Raw genomic sequence first — 15055 nt, forward strand, 5'->3', positions numbered from 1 at the left:
ATTAAACCTATTTCACATCAAAATCCCACAAGTATCCATCGGCAATCGTGTACTCCTGTCATTCAATAAATGAATGAAACTAATAAAATGAAGTTATGTACATAAAATTTTTTACAAGTGATCTAAATGTTAACCACTTTTTCAAAACGTGCTTAAGGTAATCATAAAAGTAGTCACTCATAAAATAACTGCCATAAATAGGAATGATAAATAAATATTATATTTGTAGCAAACTGTTTGACTTTTAAGCCTAAATTCATAGGGAAATAAATGCACTTAATATATAATAAAAAAGTGAAAGAATCGTCAAAGTATGAGATCACGAAGGAAATATGATAATTGTGATAATCAGACATATTCTGCAATTCACTTCCGAGTGAGTTTGAATTTGAGCAATGTCAAAACTATATACATGCATTGAACTTCGAATTGCTCCCACATCTACCGTATGCGCCAGATTTAGCTCCCAGCAACTGGCTGCTCGTAGACCTAAAAAATAATGATCGAGAGGTTATCGCTGAAACTGCGGCCTATTCTGAGATAAAAGATAAATCGTTCTATAAAAGTGGTATTGAAATATTAGAGCAGCGCTGAAATAGTTGCGTTGTTCTTGATGGAAATTACGTTGATGAATAAAGCTAATTATTGAACAAAAAACAAAACGTATTCTTTCTTAGGCCCGGGGACTTTTCAGCCCATGTGTTATATGTCGTGATTTAAGTAGTTTTTATCTTGTCGTCATTTCTTGAGTGTAACTATAGTGAAAAAATAAATGAACTGTGAAATATTTTCAATTTTGAGATTTACCCAAACTAAAAATTAAACTATCGATATATTCAATTGAAATATCTGAGGTTCCTTTTAACATTATTCATTCTCAGGAAATGGTTGGTTGGTGGTTAGAGTGGTGATTCATCCAGAATCCAACTAGTGCTTCCGCACCATTTTGTTGCCACATCCTCGTTACCAAATTGTTTAACAGTTATTTACAGCAGGACTATATCCAGTCTGTGCGGTTTAGGAACCTTATCAGGTTGTTGACATCTAAGCCAGACAGCTGTTACAGACTCTCGAACAGCGGTTTGCCCAGGGTTAACATTCTGTCCTTCCATAGGGCAGGGCATTCACAGAGGAAATGGAAGATTGTTTCTTTTTTCTCCGGTTGTTTACAACTATGGCAGTATGTGTTGTGAGGGATGCCCATTTTGGCGGCTTGTTCTCCGATAGACCAGAAGCCAGTTATGACTGTCGTAAGTCTACAGGTGTCCCGTCGTTTCATGTTTATTAATGTCGACGATTGCTTGAGGTTGTAGGTGGGCCATAACGTTCTGCTGATTTTGCATTTCGTCTGGTCTCTCCATCTACAATCTGCAATTCGAAGGTATTTTAGGGAAATTGCATTCTTGGCCGCACCTAGTGGAGTGAATACTGGTACTGCAAGAGCGCTATTCATGACAGATCCCCCTCTTGTCAGTTCATCAGCTTTTTCGTAACCTTCTATGTTCCGGCGTCCCGGGACCCAAATTAAGGTTACTCTATGGTTTTCACTCAAGTTGTTGAGGCTATTCCTGCTTTGCTCCACTACTTTAGAGGTTGTTATAGTCGCGTCCAGCGCCTGGATTGCAGCTTGGCTATCCGAAAGAATAGCGATATTGCCCTTAAAAGAGAAATCTGCGATTAGTAACCTACAGGTTTGCCCAATTGCTAGTACTTCCGCTTGGAAGACGCTGCTGGTATTAGGGAGACGCACAGATTTTTCAATTCCAAGTCTATGAGAATATATACCAGCTCCAACACCACAATCCATTTTACTGCCATCTGTATAGACTGTGGTATCGAAGTTGTTTAGAGAGAATCCCTTGTTCCATTCTTTTTTAGATGGAAAGAGTGTGGCAAAATTCCTATTGAATATTACTATCGGGACGATGTAGTCAGTCCTCACCGAGGTTAACTGAGTTTGTCGCAATAATAGACAGGAAATGCACTTATTAAAAAAATTATTTACAATACAAAATTTGATTTAAAATAATAAAATAAAAGGATTTCTGATATTCGTCGTCAGTTTTTGAATATTATTATTATTATTTTTTTTTATTAAATAGAATACAAAAATGTAAAACTGTAAAAATGTAAAATATAAAGGAGAGTACAAGCATTTAAGGTCATCGACTCGTTGAAGACGAAAAATTAAATGTATGGGAAAAAAATACCTTGAAATATCTACTTATAAATATATGTTTATTAAGCAATGTTAGGTTTAATAATTGTATGCAATTGTAAAGCTAAAGTGATCTTTTCTTGATGTTCTACTGGGAACAAAATGGGCAATAGGCAAGAGAATTTCCGGCCAGTATGTGTTGATGGTTTATGTTTGTATGTCCAATCCTTAGACATGTACAAATTGGTGATTGAAGATTTGCGCACAATTTTCCACAAAGTCAATGGTTTTTTGTTCGCTTGAGTATAATAAGAAAACAATTTGAGAAAAATTAGAAATTTTAAGATTTATTAATTGTTGAAATTTTGAGTGAGTAGTTTTTTAAAGTCAAATATCTTCCGTAGTTTTTACAATTTTTATAAATAGAAATACATTTAAAAAACATTTATTTGGCAAAAAATTCTATATTTTTATATAATCAAATCATCATTTAAAATTTTTTGGAACATTTTTTTGTTATTTGTGAAAACTCCTCCTTTTCGATTTTTTTTTTTTTTTTTTCATTACTGGCTGATACAATATTCAGTATTCTCTGCAAGCTCATAGTGGGTTTCCATCATGGGAGCAAAATTGGCAAAAGGCAACAGAACTTCCGGACAGTAGGTGTTGATGGGTTAAGTTTGTATGTCCAATCTTTAAACATGTACAAATGGGTGATTGAAGACGTGTAGTACTGCTGGTGTAAACGGTTTTTGTTTTTTCAAGCGGAGTTTATTTTTGTATTATGTATTTATCGTTCTGATGCTCCACATGCAATAATGTGTTGTTGAATGTGTTTACTCAAATCTCTCTAATCCAATGACATAAAGTTCGTGCAGCTTCAAAGAAACGGGCAGTCCTGTCTGAATGGTCAAGTTTTTGATATATAATGAACTGAATAGATATTGATATAAGTATATTAAAAAAAAACTGAAAAATCACTTAATCAATACAGAAAATTATAGTATAGGTACTTATTGTTATTTTTAAATATCTTAAATTCTTTTTAAGACCCTTAAAAGTTCTTTTTTCTTTTTAATTCTTCCGGAAAAAAATACATATGCTTGTTAAGTAAAATTATTAATTAAAATTATTTGTTGTTTGCATACTCCGCTATTTCCTGATAACGAATAGTTTTACTAAATCATAAATTGTGTTCAATTTTGTTTGCTTTTTGAACAGAAACTAGAAAAATAGTCCACGAAAATCGAAAACAATATAGTGGAAAGACCTCTATTTGGAAACGTGTGAAAGTTCAGCCACCGAGCTCTTAACTTTTTATAGGAAACAACTTTTTCTAAGACAAAGTGCTAGCTTTTCAAGATTTTATACTTGCGGTACAAAAACTAATTATAACCCCCTTTACCTTTGCTTATAATGTCTATCATCACTATTTTTCATTTTCGTCACCATTTTCAATTCGCAACGCTCTGATTGGATATTTATCCATTATACACTACGAATAGCTCGACCAATCAGAAAGGTTTGCATGATGCGCTCTGAATAGCTTCGCTCTGTTAATTACAGTCCATGTGCAGGTGTAGTAGAGTGCAATGTTACATGCAAAAGCCTGCAAATTGAGTTGCTACCACTTATACAAATTTATAACGAAGCTAACATTAATGACAAAATAAACTGTCTAGTTAGTTATTTTATTAATAATATACACTGGCAGCAAATAAGAGGTACGGGTGTATCTGCTAACTTGCATATGGTGCTTGTAATGTTCATATGTATACGAGTATGAGTATATGTATGTGCGCGAATAATAATATCTTTTGTTAGCTTTAAAATATAGGCGCCATTTAATTAGTAGTTGGCGGTTGGCTGTTGGCGATGTGGTGACTGAAGATTTAAGTTATTGTAGTTACGCATTTTAAAGTTATTTAAAAAAATTGAGCGCGTTTTGAATTTTGTAAGCATTTTTTTTCTTATTGAAAAGGGTATGCAGTGGGATGGCACATATTTGTTTCTTTATGCTACCTCCTATTTTTTTATTTATAATTTAATATTTGCCCCTACGTTTCACAGTTGCTATTGAATACCCGAGAGAGAAATGTGCTATGAATAATATATAATCTCCTCTTTTGGTTTCACTTCACAAATGTCAAAAAAATTATAAATGCACCCTGTATTTGTATTGAAGACAACTTGAGAGTAAAACTAATTATCTTTTATTTAAAACAAAATTTAAAGAAACTTCACGAAGCTTTACACAACATTAATTTACATAATAGGTATATGTAAAAAATCATTCAATAAAATTTCCATTAGCTGCAATAACCCACTCGATCCATGTCCGGAAACGATTGCATGCATACACTTTGACCATAACGGTATTAACTGCAGCCTTCAGAGAATAATTGGTGGATGGAAGATGAGGATGCTTATAGGTTTCACGCTCAACTATACCCCATACGTAGTAATCCAATTAAGATCCAATATTGTGTCCGCATCGCTTTGTTTGAAGGGGGCAGAGTCTTGCTGATAGATGTATGTGCTGTCACCGCGTACACTATCAATCCAGGATTTCACTACTGTCTCTAGAACATCGATATAAGCAGCAGAATTCACTCCGAATCCTTGAGTAAAGAAGTGTGCTGAGATGACATATCCTTTCTTGCTCAGAACTTTTCAAACCACAACAATGACTAGAAACTGCGTGTGCTTTACAGCCGGTTTTTTGGTGTTCGTCATAAAAAACCTGTAACATTTCAGACGATTTAGGGTGTCTCGCCTTGTTGAGAAGGCGTTTGTTCGGATAACTCACTGTTCTCGTGTTTGCTCCGACATAAACTGCCGCATAACGTAGGATTCAGACCAGACAATTTCCTCGCGTTTTTTGTGTTTTGCAACAGATTCTGTATCGCCGCCTGATTGTTCCAATTCTCGGTGAACCTTATGAACGAATGAACGATCGCATATAAAAAAAAACAGAGATTTTAAATCCGTATGATTTGCACATACATATGTATAGTGACGACAACCGCATGTCATTTCATTTCTTGAGTTCAATTGTATAAGTAGTCCCCCATGGATTTTCTAAAAAATGGCAAAAAAAAATTAGTTTCGTGAAGTTATAGCTACACGTTTCGTGTCCTCAATTACCGTATGCATCCTGTATAAATATTATATGTATACTTGAGGTTTATATAAAGTAAATATGTTTGAGGTATTTCAGGCTTTAATTTTATTATACTAAAATTTAATGAGCTACAAAAGCTCTTTACAAACTAATTAAAAAATTTTAAATTTTATGAGTATTTGATGAATTTTTTTGAGTTTCGTACAAAGTTTGGAGCTTTGAAATGCTTTTGTTAAAGAATGAATTATATTATTACTGAAAATTAGTTGCAGCTAATAAAAAAATGGAGGCCGCCGTAGCCGAATGGGTTGGTGCGTGACTACCATTCGGAATCCAGAGAGAACGTAGGTTCGAATCTCGGTGGCCCCTTGGCAGGCAATGGCAAACCTCCGAGTGCATTTCTGCCATGAAAAAGCTCCTCATAAAAATATCTGCCGTTCGGAGTCGGCTTGAAACTGAAGGTCCCTCCATTTGTGGAACAACATCAAGACACACACCACAAATAGGAGGAGGAGCTTGGCCAAAAACGCAAAATGCATGTACGCGCCAATTATATATATATATAGGTATAAATAAAACAAAAGGTTTTGGGTTTTGATTTTAAAAAGAAAGCATTTTTGTCAGGGCTTTTTTTTTGTAAAGAATGAACTATACTTTTAGTTAAAAATTCATTTAAAAAATTTTTTAAAAACAACGAAGAATTTTTTTTAGTTTTGATTTGCCACAAAAATGAATTTTTGGATTTTGAAGAATGGACTACATTTTCACTGAAAATTAGTTAAAATTAAAAATTTATATTGGCAATTGGTGCGTGCGTCTTTTTTCGATCCCCAACAATTATATATTTTTGTATAGTTATTATACATAACAAGAAATGGAAAAGTCAATAATTTTGTATATTTCCCCCAAATTAAAAAATTGCTTATCAACCTGCTTTTCACCTGTTTCGAGCATTCAGAAACCAACTGGCATTGGCCACTGCACAATCACCACTACTACTCAATACCTTAGTTTATCATCCAAATGAAATCAATTTTAATTTCCCGTTTTTCACTATTTAACAAATCATGCTACACCCCTACACTTACATATATCTATGTAAAATCCTCGCACGCCACTTGCCGGAAATTAGTTAAAATATTCATTGAATAACTCCTTGTTAAGCTGATTGACTATTGACTTTTATTTTGTTTTAAAACCATAGAAATAAATAAAGTCCTTTTTGCTGCCCTGCCCATCCTGTGGTTGTCGAATTCGATAAGCAAAAAGTTGTGTTTGTAGTTTGTATGTGGCTGAATAAATAATTTAATTTAGTTTTATCTAACGTATATTTTTCTTAATCCTTTTTGCAGCAGCTAACAAGCAAGCACACATACAAACCTATATACATATATTGAAGAAGAGGAAGAGTAAAAGTTGAAGGATGTGTTTAAATGAAACGTTGTTTGGCGATATAAGGAACTGAAGTAGAAGGTGAGTGTGAAGCATGTATAAGTTTTTAATTTAATTTCCGACACATATACACAGACATACATATGTGCCCTTAGGTTAATAGATTTTAGAATTTCAGAATGACTCTGTACAACACCAAAACTATAACAGAATTCTGATAACGGCTTATTGTAAACGGAGCTAAGTAATAATATAATATTTGTCCTTCATCATTTCTGCAACTTATGCGTGAATTTTTGTTTTTTAGAGTGCTTTCGAGAGGAAATATTGTTTCTAGTATTTCTCTATGACTAGCAATAGTGGGAGGATTGATGAGCTTTGAACGACTATTGTATGAAGGAAGACTATATAGCGAGTTTTATCTCTTACAGCACAAAGTAAAAGGTTTTCAATGGATTCTAACCTATCTGGCTTAAGATAAAACGGTGCACAAAATCACCGCACTAAAAATATCCTGCCCTTATATCGGATGTTTTTTTAAGTGCATGAGAACTATCCATATCGATAATTATGGTTTGACAGCTGAGAATGGCAAACCGTGTTGATATTTCTGTTCAATAAAGTTCGGCAAGTAGTTATGAATCGTTTAACCCCAGATCAATACTTCCAAATTGTGAAGCCTTACTTTGCAAAAAAATAAATAAATAAATCTGTTCTTTGTCCGTTTTACGTGTGGTTTACGTGTTTAATTTACTGTTTCGATGCAGTGAATTAAAAAGGTGTAGACTTTAATTAAAACTACCTATCTATCCAGAATCAATCCCGACTTGTTCAACATATGTCCGGCATATGAAGGTACCCCGTACGATACTAACCACTCACCTAACGCCCTTCTCGTTTTTAAGCAAACCCTAGGCCCTGGGCTTACCGTTAGATTAGATAGACGATGACTATGCCGTAGTAGTGCTTTATGAACTGCTCCAATAGCAACAAAAAGAGCCAAAGGTAAAGGTCCATTGTGATAGCTCAAATTTAATTGTTCTCTTTACTCAGCCATATAAAAGGTGGCGAGTTAGCAATGATAGTTGAAATGAAATGAAATGATAGTTTCATATTTTAGCAGCTGTTTAAATGACCGAAGACATCTATGTTAGGTTACGGTGGTTGCCACTTCCCATGAGGATGTAGTGTTAGACCTGAAGGCCCATTCTGAAACCACTTGTTTGCGGTCAAGTTTCCCACTTCAAAATTTGGTATTCACACGCTTTTTGGGTGTTTGGCCGAGCTCCCCCACTTATTTGTTGTTGTTGTTCCACAAATGGAGGGTCGATAGATATTTTTTAAGAGAAGCTTTTTCGTGGCAGAAATACACTCGGAGGTTTGCCACTGCCTGCCGAGGGAAGACCGCAAAACGACTTTTCTAGCAGTCGCACCAACTAACTTTCCAAATGGTATAACCTGCTTTTGCACTGTACAAAACAGTTAAACAGGAGATGAAGAATATTGCATAAAACATTCCCTAAAAAATTGGTGACGAATGCTGCTGAATACTCGTATGCAGTCAATGGCCGAATATAAATTTCTTCATCTAGAAAGTTTCTACGGCTCCTATAGCATCCTCGAAAATGGATCCCAAGCCTTTCCCAATGCTCCGATAGATCTCAACGATATTAAATTTATCCTACCTTCTCAGAGAGTACACGCTTCGGAATCACTTCCAAATTCTTTCGACCAAATCCGGCTATGCATATGATGTATGCTTACTTACTTAGTTTACGAGAATGGCCGACGGCCGGTCTGGACCGCTACCAAAATATTGCCCCAATCGACGCCAGTAGGAACCACCAAGGGCGGACAGGTCGTTGTCGACTTGGTCTTTCCAGCGTAGATGAGGACGTCCTTTCTTTCGAGTTCCACCAGTACATTTTACAAAGAGCACATTTTTTGCTGGAGTGTTATATCCATTCGCTCAAAGTCTTAAAGAAGCAGTTTGCAAGTGTGATTTCTCTCAAATGAACGGCTTAGGTTAACATAGGATCTACTCTATCAAAACTAGTCACAAATACAATGAATAATCAATCTGGCTCTCTGATATTTCCCATTGAGCCTTACCTCTTTGACCACAGTTTCAACAACAACATTGCAATTCTTATAATATTCACCTGAGTAAATTGCTTTCAAAACTATGCGAAACTTCCTAAGCAGCCAAGAATATTGGAATACAAGACTACGTGGATTGAAGCGCAATTTCGATAGTAAATTTACCGTAACCTAATTTTAGAGAAGCTATTTCCAAAGGCGCACTGAGCGGAAAGGAATAAAATAGTCGAATTTTAAAAATAAAAATCAAAAGTTTGGTTGTAGAAGGGAATAGAGCCACGAACTTCAAGCCTAATATGTATATGCCACCATCACACAATCTGCTGCCAGCAGCTGCCCACATAATCACACACATACACACATGCCTATTATCCAATGCACAATACTAATGGCCTATCACTCACACAAATCTATTTTCTAAATAATTCCCCTCATCCAAAAAAAACTGCACAAAAAAAAGGAATCGAAATAAATATAAAAAATGGTCAGTGTTGTGCAATTGGTGTTGGCGAATCTTCTCCACACGTCGACCAACTATCAGCTGTAGCCCAATAAAGTGAAATAATTGCACTGGTTGTGAGCGGCCTGTAGTAATACATGTATCGCTTCAACGGCAGTGGGCAAACGCGGAAAAAGTTAATCCATGGTTAGCAAATAAAAACTCGCTCGTCGCTCGCAGTGCATTCAGCGGCAAACTAGATTGCAGTGCAGCGATAGAGGCGTGTCTCCGGAGTCGCCGGAGCACTAGTACAAAGCGCGACTGCTAGCAACGTCCACAAATAGTCGAATTGGATTCGATTGGATTCGACTGAGTTTTGTGTGCGATGAAATTTGAAATTTTATAGCGCGACTCTGATGCAATGCGCCTTGCTTGACCAGAGACGGGGTTGGCTGAATGATATAAATTACAGTTTCAGCCTAGCGGGCTGCTGCCACCCGCTCAAGTGGATTTAGTTTTACAATTTCATTTCTAGGTTTTTTATTATTATTTTTTTTCTTTTCATTTTTATTTGTTTGTGCGCCAAATGCTACATTCAGCCGCAGCTAAAAATACGGCAATGTTGCGCAGGCGCACACTGTTGCATGCCTCCATTGTACTACGGAGGTAATTGTAAGGCAATGAATCTGCTTTGCCATCATCAGCGTGCTTTTCAAAGTTATTGTTGTTGCCTTGTGCTATATGCAATACAAGTATATTGTGTGCAATATAAAATGGATGCTCTTTTCACCACTAAGATATTCCTTGAAATTGTTGTTTTTATTATTGTTATTTACTTTTCACTACAACCCCAACGATGCCGATGACGATGACGGCGAGCATTACGCTGAACGACTTTTGTCTGCTGTTTGAAAAATTGGAACCCAACTACAAAATTATGAGCGGTTACATGGAAGAGGAGGCGTCTGGCGGCACATGTGTTTCGTGGTTTTTTTTATATTTTTGTTGCTGTCAGTGCACCATAGCGGTGGTGGTTTTGTTGCTTATGGCTGTTTCTGCGGGCGCATTAAATGTAAATGGCAACGCGTTCGCGCATTACAACTATTTTAGGCGCTTAGATACTGCCAATTTCTGTTCAACCATTGTGAGGGAAAAATGTTAAAGCAAAATACACAACGACAAAACTTTTTTTTCGTACTAGTACACTACTTACACAAGTAACATAAAATTTTTATTACAACTAAATATTTTATGTTGTTACCACACATACCACGAACTGTCCATCCTTTCGAGCGCTGTTCATTTTTAAATTGCTATTTTTATTCTTATTTTATTTGCCTATTGCATAAATGCATTCGATGGTGGGAGTGTTGCACACAAAAATCTCATAAACTGTAAATACCGCAGCTCGTATACGAACATATGCGCACAAATATACACTCACATACAGACACACGGATAAGCACTTAAAACGCTTCCAAACACCTTCATCAGTTCCATAGGCAGTCGAAAGATTTGTCTCGCTTGCGGTGTCTAGTCTGCCGCTCGGCTTGTTTGATTTAACGACTGGGCCGGCTGCAGTTCGCGCGCCTGGCATTTTTGCCCTCCTCACCGATGTTTTTGTTTTTTGTGTTATTCATTTTCATAAACGAGTACCTGCGCATGTAATGACACATATGCATGTATGTACTTTTATGTTGCTAGCTCACCTTCGCCTATTAAATGCGTTTTAAAGGTGTTTCCGGAAATTTGAAGTTTATTTTAAAAATATTTTCGCAATTAGTGTTGGCAGCGTAAATTAGCACAAAACTATGAAAGCTGTATGACATACGGGGCCTACAGGGATAGGAATTTGTTTATGCACGCATGCTACGTGCTTGCGTGCAGGCATAGTTTTTGCGAAATTGCTTGGAAAGTGGAGCGAAGCAGAGGTTAAGTATACGACCTGCCCAACGAATTTGAATAACATTGGACGAAAAAATCCTACTTTTTACAGATATTGCTTTCCATATCTATCGCTCCTGCTCATTATTGTATGTAAAGGATGATTTTTTAAGAGCTACAGGAAAGTTTTTCAAAAAAGGACACGTAAAATTCAGAAAAATGCATGAATTTTTTTATTTAAATCGATAGTACAGTCCATATAATTTAATGTTTGAAGATTATTTCATGCAAATGTTGACCGCGACTGCGCTTCAAATGGTCCATCCGCTTAGTCCAATTTTGGCATACTCTTTCCAATGTATCGGCCGGTATCTCACATATAAATGCTTTAATGTTGTTTTCCAATGCGTTAATTGAAGCTGGTTTGTCTGAATAGACATGAGCTTTAACATAGCCCCACAAAAAATAATCTAAAGGCGTTATATCGCACGATCTGGGTGACCAATTGACAGGTCCCGAACGTGAAATAAAATGTTCACCGAACTCGCCTCTCAACAAGTCCATTGTTACGCGTGCTGTGTGGCATGTAGCACCGTCTTGCTGAAACCACATGTCATGCAAGTCAAGCTCTTGCATTTTGGGCAAAAAAAAGTTGGATATCATTTCACGGTAGCGCTCACCATTCACAGTTACGTTACGATTCGCATCATCTTTGAAGAAGTACGGTCCAATGATACCTCCAGCCCATAAACCGCACCAAACTATGACTTTTTCTGGATACATTGGTAGCACTTGCAATTCTTCTGGCTGATCTTCACTCCAAAATCGACAATTCTGCTTATTTAAGTACCCATTGATCCAAAAATGAGCTTCGTCGCTGAACACAATTTTTCGATAAAAAAGATGATCTTCGGCCAACTTTCCAAGAGCCCATTCACCAAAAATTCTGCGTTGCGGTAGGTCGTTCGGCTTCAATTCTTGCACCAGCTGTATTTTGAAAGGCTTCACACCTAAATCCTTTCGCAAAATTTTCCAAACTGAAGATCTTTGACAGTGAAACAAAACACGAAACGTGCATTAGCTGTTTAAACCAATTGTTTAAAAAGATAATAGCTAAAAAGTCACCCGTTATTTACAATGCATCTATACCAGATAATTGCTTGGACAAAGCCTTTTTGCGCACTCACCTTAGCCCGTTCGAGTTTTTCGTCTGCGGAAACCCCAAGTAAAATTTATTAATTATTTTAATAAACTTTCATAACACCTACTCTGAGAAAGGGCCACAAATGTCCATTTAGGTTGAAGGTGAATGATTGAATTGTACTACGAGAACTTTCCTTTTTTAAATTCTGTTATAGAAGTCTGAGCATGGAAATTATATTTTAGGTCGTTTCATATATAACAAGCGGTTTTGCGGAACCTAGATTACAAAAGTGAAAGAGTAAAATGCATAAAAAAATTGCTATCCAACAACAAATTACTCTGAACAAAACTTTACTTTTTTACACAAGCTCAGCCCATGACTGAAATTTTTTTTCGCAAAACTAAAATAGTGCCATTTCTAATTGTTAGCAACGAGTCTTATAGCACAGTTGGGTTATAATTGAAGCATACCGAGGCGAGGCATATTTGTGTTGATTGGGGGCGATTGCATTGTCTGGATGAAATTTCAATAAAAAGAACTACTGTAAATGTAAACATCAACTTTTATTATTTATCAACTAATCGCTTGAATTGGAGGCAGGAGTAAGTTAATTGCAGAATTAATGGTAAAATCTTCTATATAATTATATATGAACTTATTGAATTCCTATTAGTGTCCACAATCAGCAAACGCAAGCCCGAAAACCCCATCAATGGTCTCTTGTAACGGCTTTTCTTTCTTTTGTCGGGACAGACAGCAAGTGCAACAAGACCTCCGAAGAAATCTGAGTAGATCTTGTGGGGCCAAGGAGCCAAGGTGGTCGCTTCGTAACACATCAGTGGCAAAGACCTCAAACCTGATTCGAGCGAAGGCGGAGGAGACGCACAGAAAGTGGTCCGCCGTCTCATTCTCCTCTCCACATGCTGGGCAGAATGCCCTGTCTGAGATGCCCGTCTTTTCCAGGTGATTTGCCCATAGAAAATGGCCCGTCATCGGTCCAACCAGCCTCCTACAGTCCCTTCAGCTTAGTGACAGGAAGAACTGCGACAGTCGGTCGGACATGGCAGATAGCATCAGTTTTGTCCATCTGCAGCCTTTCTCAGCCTGCCAAGCTCGGTTATGGGTTGGAATAACCCGTTTGCTAACCGTGGCTTTGATGCCTGCCGAAGGGAGTGCCAGAACAGGCTCCAGGCCAAAAAAGTTGGCCTCAGAACCCAGCCTGGCTAAAGAGTCAGAAATCTCGTTCCCCACGATACCCACGTGTCCCGGGAGCCAAGTGAGCATCAGGCTATTATGTCTACCGACATAGCTCAGCCTAGATTTACAGGACTCGACTAGCCTTGAAGTGGTTGGGGGGATGTCTAAGGCCATGATGGCAGCTTGGCTGTCACTGCAGACACATATAGTCGTATGTAGATCTGTCTCTTCATCTGTTTCCCACAGCAAAGTTCATCGCTTCTTGAACAGCATACACCTCCGCTTGAAACACAGACGCATACATTCCAAGAGCAAAGTGCTGAATTCCACGTAGATCCCAGAGCCGGAGACGTGCTCGGTCCTGGAGCCATCCGTGAAAATGCGAAAACAGTGTTTGCCGGGCTCATTTTCTGATTTTAACCACAGTTGAGCCTCTGGCACACACCATACTCAAGCACGACTCTGGATGGCATGGAGTCAAGTAGCATGGCAAGCGCCGTTGAATTGAAGTCCATGCCTGTCTCTCTTGTCCAGTGCTGTACAGAGGCCGTACCAGTTCCCATGGTGAGACTTGCACAATTATTTTCTTTCGTTTAAATCTCTACTTTGCTGTTTATACATTTTTTTCGGGCAGTAGTCTCCGTAAACAAATGACTTATCTTCCATATCATGTGCTCCGGTTTTCCCTTACTTAGTAAGGATCTTAATCAAAGCACATATCTCAATTTTCCTCACAGTTATCATTTCCTTCAAGATTGAATTCAAGTATTTATAGTTTTATCGAGTCAACAGTTGCTTAAGAAAAGTACTCCTCAAAGTAATATTTCACCATTAGTAACTTTTATCTTTAGGATATCTATAAAATATACATACATATATATATATTTATGTCCAAGCTTTCGACTACTTCGAAGTTGTTGAATGCATTGTAAGAGATACTACTTGGCATATCAGCTTTTCCCACAGGTTCTTTATACGAATTTGTCTAAGTCAGAGTTTCACATTCAAGCCTTGTTAAAAATTGAGTCTGTCTCATACTTCTCCGTTCTTCAAAGCAACAGATCGAATCGAAACTGTGGTAATCTGACGAAAATTGTTAGAAATATATTTTATTGTGGCTCAAACCACATTTTAAAATGTGTTCTAAAATGAACATATCAAAAATGTTTTATTCTTTTGTTTTGCAATGTAAGACGCTTACCTTAGCTTAGTCATGATCAAGTTAACAAATTTCCATGTTCTTTTTTATTTTTTGGCTTATTTTTTTCTTTTTCGTAGTCGTACAACCAACGAAATACACTTTCCGGTAAACACTTGGCTGAGGGGCGACAGTTAGACAGACAATTTAATTGGGTTTCTGTGTGCCTACGAGTAGCTATTTGCTTGTTTCCTTGTAAAAATAAAATCCACATACCAAAAGGCATGAGAATTCAGACATTTTTCTTACAACGAACCAATGCATGCGCATATACATACCAATACGTGTTTATAAAGCCAAGATCCCCTTCGCAATTTACCTTAAACTACGATCGAGTTGCAAAGTTGGCATGTTGATACAAAAAGGGGGTGGGGGTGGTGGTAAAGATTAAAAAAGCGGAAGAAAAACAATACGTCGCA

General features: G+C 37.1%; 1 protein-coding gene across 4 annotated transcripts in view; it reads left to right on the forward strand.

The window, feature by feature from the left end:
* LOC128868337 (protein N-terminal asparagine amidohydrolase) overlaps positions 1-15055 on the forward strand; it is a 157936-nt gene that overhangs the window by 90279 nt on the left and 52602 nt on the right. For 3 of the 4 annotated variants that reach the window (XM_054110319.1, XM_054110321.1, XM_054110322.1), the window contains exon 2: positions 6635-6755. The gene's annotated coding sequence lies outside the window, so the exon portion shown is untranslated. The remainder of the gene's footprint in view (positions 1-6634; positions 6756-15055) is intronic. The other variant, XM_054110320.1, reaches the window with a different exon arrangement.

The sequence above is a fragment of the Anastrepha ludens genome, chromosome 6 (assembly GCF_028408465.1).
Source record: "Anastrepha ludens isolate Willacy chromosome 6, idAnaLude1.1, whole genome shotgun sequence".
NCBI lineage: Eukaryota > Metazoa > Arthropoda > Insecta > Diptera > Tephritidae > Anastrepha > Anastrepha ludens.